Source organism: Capricornis sumatraensis, chromosome 9 (assembly GCF_032405125.1).
Source record: "Capricornis sumatraensis isolate serow.1 chromosome 9, serow.2, whole genome shotgun sequence".
Classification (NCBI taxonomy): Eukaryota; Metazoa; Chordata; class Mammalia; order Artiodactyla; family Bovidae; genus Capricornis; species Capricornis sumatraensis.
In genome coordinates this window covers 59,226,604-59,232,603 of record NC_091077.1, presented here as the reverse complement: position 1 = coordinate 59,232,603, position 6,000 = coordinate 59,226,604, and positions in this window count along the sequence as shown.

The following is a 6,000-nucleotide window of genomic DNA, read 5'->3' as shown; positions in this document are numbered from 1 at the left end:
GGATTGCAAATGGGCAGTTCTTCATGAAACATGTGTTTGGAGGTTAGAGAATGATGCTTTTTAAAAAAATGTTTATTGAAATATTGTTGATTTACAGTGTTGTATCAGTCAGTCTCAGGTGTACAGCAAAGTGATTGTTCAGTTCAGTTCAGTCACTCAGTCGTGTCCGACTCTTTGCGACCCCATGAATCGCAGCATGCCAGGCCTCCCTGTTTATCACCATCATCCAGACTTCACTCAGACTCACGTCCATCGAGTCAGTGATGCCATCCAGCCATCTCATCCTCGGTCGTCCCCTTCTCCTCCTGCCCCCAATCCCTCCCAGCATCAGAGTGTTTTCCAAGGATTCAACTCTTCTCATGAGGTGGCCAAAGTACTGGAGTCTCAGCTTTAGCATCTTTACTTCCAAAGAAATCCCAGGGCTGATCTCCTTCAGAATGGACTAGTTGGATCTCCTTGCAGTCCAAGGGACTCTCAAGAGTCTTCTCCAACACCACAGTTCAAAAGCATCAATTCTTCGGCGCTCAGCCTTCTTCACAGTCCAACTCTCACACCCATACATGGCTACTGGGAAAACCATAGCCTTGACTAGACGTACCTTAGTCAGCAAAGTAATGTCTCTGCTTTTCAATATACTATCTAGGTTGATCATAACTTTTCTTCCAAGGAATAAGCGTCTTTTAATTTCACGGCTGCAGTCACCATCCGCAGTGATTTTGGAGCCCAAAAAGAAAAAGTCTGACACCGTTTCCACTGTTTCCCCATCGATTTCCCATGAAGTGATGGGACCAGATGCCATGATCTTCGTTTTCTGAATGTTGAGCTTTAAGCCAACTTTTTCACTCTCCACTTTCACTTTCATCAAGAAGCTTTTTAGTTCCTTTTCACTTTCTGCCATAAGGGTGGTGTCATCTGCATATCTGAGGTTATTGCTATTTCTCCGGGCAATCTTGATTCCAGCTTGTGTTTCTTCCAGTCCAGCGTTTCTCCTGATGTACTCTGCATATAAGTTAAATAAGCAGGGTCACAATATACAGCATTGACACACTCCTTTTCCTATTTGGAACCAATCTGTTGTTCCATGTCCAGTTCTAACTGTTGCTTCCTGACCTGCATACAGATTTCTGAAGAGGCAGGTTAGGTGGTCTGGAATTCCCATCTCTCTCAGAATTTTCCACAGTTTATTGTGATCCACACAGTCAAAGGCTTTGGCATAGTCAATAAAGCAGAAATAGATGTTTTTTCTGGAACTCTCTTGCTTTTTCCATGATCCAGTGGATGTTGGCAATTTGATCTCTGCTTCCTCTGCCTTTTCTAAAACCAGCTTGAACATCAGGAACTTCACGGTTCACGTATGCTGAAGCCTGACTTGGAGAATTTTGAGCATTACTTTACTAGCATGTGAGATGAGTGCAACTGTGCGGTCGTTGGACCATTCTTTGGCATTGCCTTTCTTTGGGGTTGGAATGAAAACTGACCTTTTCCAGTCCTGTGGCCCCTGCTGAGTTTTCCAAATTTGCTGGCATATTGAGTGCAGCACTTTCACAGCATCATCTTTCAGGATTTGAAATAGCTCAACTGGAATTCCATCACCTCCACTAGCTTTGTTCGTAGTGATGCTTTCTAAGGCCCATTTGACTTCACATTCCAGGATGTCTGGCTCTAGATGAGTGATCACACCATTGTTATTATCTGGGTTATGAAGATCTTTTTTGTACAGTTCTTCTGTGTATTCTTGCCACCTCTTCTTAGTATCTTCTGCTTCTGTTAGGTCCATACCATTTCTGTCCTTTATTGAGCCCATCTTTGCATGAAATGTTCCCTTGGTATCTCTAATTTTTTGAAGAGATCTCTAGTCCTTCCCATTCTGTTCTTTCCCTCTATTTCTTTGCATTGATCACTGAAGAAGGCTTTCTTTTCTCTTCTTGCTATTCTTTGGAATTCTGCATTCAGATACTTATATCTTTCCTTTTCTCCTTTGCTTTTCACTTCTCTTCTTTTCACAGCTATTTGTAAGGCCTCCCCAGACAGACATTTTGCTTTTTTGCATTTCTTTTCCATGGGGATGGTCTTGATCCCTGTCTCCTGTACAATGTCACGAACCTCATTCCATAGTTCATCAGGCACTCTATCTATCAGATCTAGGCCCTTAAATCTATTTCTCACTTCCACTGTATAATCATAAGGGATTTGATTGAGGTCATACCTGAATGGTCTAGCGGTTTTCTCTACTTTCTTCAGTTTAAGTCTGAATTTGGTAATAAGGAGTTCATGATCTGAGCCATAGTCCGCTCCCGGTCTTGTTTTTGTTGACTGTATAGAGCTTCTCCATCTTTGGCTGCAAAGAATATAATCAATCTGATTTTGGTGTTGACCATCTGGTGATGTCCATGTGTAGAGTATTCTCTTGTGTTGTTGGAAGAGGGTGTTTGCTATGACCAGTGCATTCTCTTGGCAAAACTCTGTTAGTCTTTGCCCTGTTTCATTCTGCATTCCAAGGCCAAATTTGCCAGTTACTCCAGGTGTTTCTTGATTTCCTACTTTTGCATTCCAGTCCCCTATAATGAAAAGGACATCTTTTTTGGGTGTTAGTTCTAAAAGGTGTTGTAGGTCTTCATGGAACCATTCAACTTCAGCTCCTTCAGCGTTACTGATTGGGGCATAGACTTGGATTACCATGATATTGAATGGTTTGCCTTGGAGACAAACAGAGATCATTCTGTCATTTTTGAGACTGCATTTCGGACTCTTTGTTGACCATGATGGCTACTCCATTTCTTCTAAGGGATTCCTTGCCGCAGTAGTAGATATAATGGTCATCTAAGTTAAATTCACCCATTCCAGTCCATTTTAGTTCGTTGATTCCTAGAATGTCGACATTCACTCTTGCCATCTCTTGTTTGACCACTTCCAATTTGCCTTGATTCATGGACCTGACATTCCAGGTTCCTATGCAATACTGCTCTTTACCACATCAGACCTTGCTTCCATCACCAGTCACACCCACAGCTGGGTATTGTTTTTGCTTGGCTCCATCCCTTCATTCTTTCTAGAGTTATTTCTCCACTGATCTCCAGTGGCATATTGGGCACCTGCTGACCTGGGGAGTTCCTCTTTCAGTATCCTATCATTTTGCCTTTTCATACTGTTCATGGGGTTCTCAAGGCAAGAATACTGAAGTGGTTTGCCATTAAAACTGCTGCGCTGGTTCCTGGTCCCAAAGCTAAATCTTCTTCAGAGATGACGAATCTGACATCATTCACCATAAGCTGTCATGACTGCACCAATTAATATTCACACCAACAGTGTAAGAGGGTTCATAGTTCTCCACACCCTCCTTAGCATTTATTATTTGCAGACTTTTGGATGATGGCCATTCTGACAGTATAAAGTGATACCTCATTGTGGTTTGATTTGCATTTCTATAAAAATTAACAGTGTTGAGCATCTTTTCATGTGGCTCTTGGCCATCTATCTGTATGTCTTATTTGAAGAAATATTTATTCAGGTCTCCTTCCTATTTTTTGATTGGATTGTTTGCTCTTTTTTTATATTGAGCTGTATGTGCTTTTTGTATATTTTGGAACTAAATATACTACGTTTTAGGTAAAGAATATGAATAAGAGTAAAGTTTGTTGTGAAATTTTTAAGGAAAAATAGATATATTTTGGAACAGAATATACATGTTGAATAGATCATATATATATAGTATATAAATAGTTTATAATGTTAGTAATACTAGTAGTATTATTAGTACCACTAGTATACTATTAATAATGTCACTATTATACTGTGAATAGTAATAGTATTACTATTAATACTATTAGTATGCTATATTATATATAATATATATACTATATATTAGTATACTATTAGTATACTATATTATATATAATATACATACTATATATTAGTATACTATTAGTATACTAGTAATAATAGTATATAAATATAGTATGTATACTATATAAATATAGTATGTATACTATATTTATATATATATATATAAAACATCCAGCAATACTGCACAATTTTGATTATTGTAGCTATATAGTAGTAGATAGATACTAAGACTGAAAATCATGTATTTTGACTTTTCCAAATTGCTTTATTAAATTGTTTTAGCAGTTCTAGTTCTTTGTCATTCCATGTAAATTTTAAGTTACTTTTATCTACAGTAAAATCTTTTTGGAATTTGAACAGAAATTTTTTAGACTAATTTTTGCTTTAGGATAGATTCACATCTTTACTATTTTAAGCCTTCCAATGATGAAAGCCATATGTTGCTCTATTTATTTAAGTTTTCTTGTGTGTCTTACAAGTCTTACAAGTAAACGTCGCGGTGTAAAACAAACAGCACTCTTATGACATTTACATTTTTCTTCACCTGGATTATTGAGTTAAAGTGCCCTTGCCTTGATACATTTGTGTAGATGGCTGCCTGGAGCATCTTTTAAACTTAGCATGGTATATGGTGTTTGCATAGGTGTCCTGGAAGTAACTAAGGGCCAGAGGAAGTTGGGCAATGAACAACAGAAAGGGTTAGAGACAAGTTAGATAAAAGAAAGGCTTGGCCACTAGATACTTGTCTTAAGGCTTCTTGTGCCTCCATGAACATGGGTTCCATAATACCTAATACTTTTCAGTCAGTAATGTCCATCTCAATAAAACAACTTATTTTCCAAACCCTGTCAGACCTTCCATGAATGTCTACATTAAGATACTTTGCTCCAGCACTTAAATTCTGCAGCACATGTGATACAGCACTTAGATCCTATGTTTTGAACACATAGTTCATTTTCATTGTAAGATTGTAAGCTTTTTGGCAGTTCCTAGAATAGTACAATATGTACAGTTAATTCATTAGTACTTAGACGAATGGAAAGTATTAATTTGAACACAATTTCTGGTTATGTGCTAATCCAGTGGCATTTTGGAGAAGAGCATGGTTATTCTTGCTTGGGGAATCCCATGGACAAAGGAGTCTTGCAGGCTGCAGTCTGTGGGGTAACAGAGAGTGGACATGACTGAAGTGACTGAGAACACACACACCAGTAGCATTTGCAATTTTAGAGGAGGAGGAGGCTTGGGTAATCATCACCAAAACACAAAACTATTAATACTTCATAATATGTACCCTGTAGTGTTTGTTGTAATGGCTCTTATACATGGGTGTCAGAGGAACTAAGCAGCATTAGGATGTGTCTAGAGGAACAAGCTTCCCTGGTGGCTCAGAGGCTAAAGCATCTGCCTGCAATGTGGGAAACCTGGGTTCGATCCCTGGGTCGGGAAGATCCCCTGGAGAAGGAAATGGCAACCCACTCCAGTATTCTTGCCTGGAGAATCCCATGGGTGGAGGAGCCTGGTGGGCTACAGTACATGGGGCTGCAAAGAGTCAGAAATGACTGAGTGACTTCACTTTCACTTAGAGGAACAAGCAGGTTCAGAACAGCCAGAGTCACCATGTCCACACAGTACCCAGAAAACACTGCAGGATAGATGCAGCGATGGCTGTGCACACAGACATCTAGCCTGATTGAGGGAACATCTAACCCTGATTGAGGGTTAGATCTTAGTAACCCCAGCCTGGCTCAGAATGTCAGCCTGGAAAATGAAGAGAATATTTTGGTGTCTATCACTGTTTGGGAATGTTAATATAGGTAACATTATTTAGCATTTAAAAGCTTTGACATATTTTGTTCCTTTCTTGAGGATTATTTTTTCCCTTCTGATAGTAAATACATGCTTTAGTTAAGGTGGAAGATTCTGAAAGTTGCAAAAGTAAAGATAAACAGTTCCACCACCATGATGCAGCCACTTTAATATTTGGTGTATTATCTTCTATTTAATTTTGTTCTTATTTAAGAAAATAAGAACCTAAGGCCATAGTGTACATATATAAATTTATTATACTGAATAAAGTGCGTTTTGATGATTGCAAAAGAAGAGGCAATCCTATAATGGCAATAATCCAAAATACAGTTAATAACAAGTGTTGGT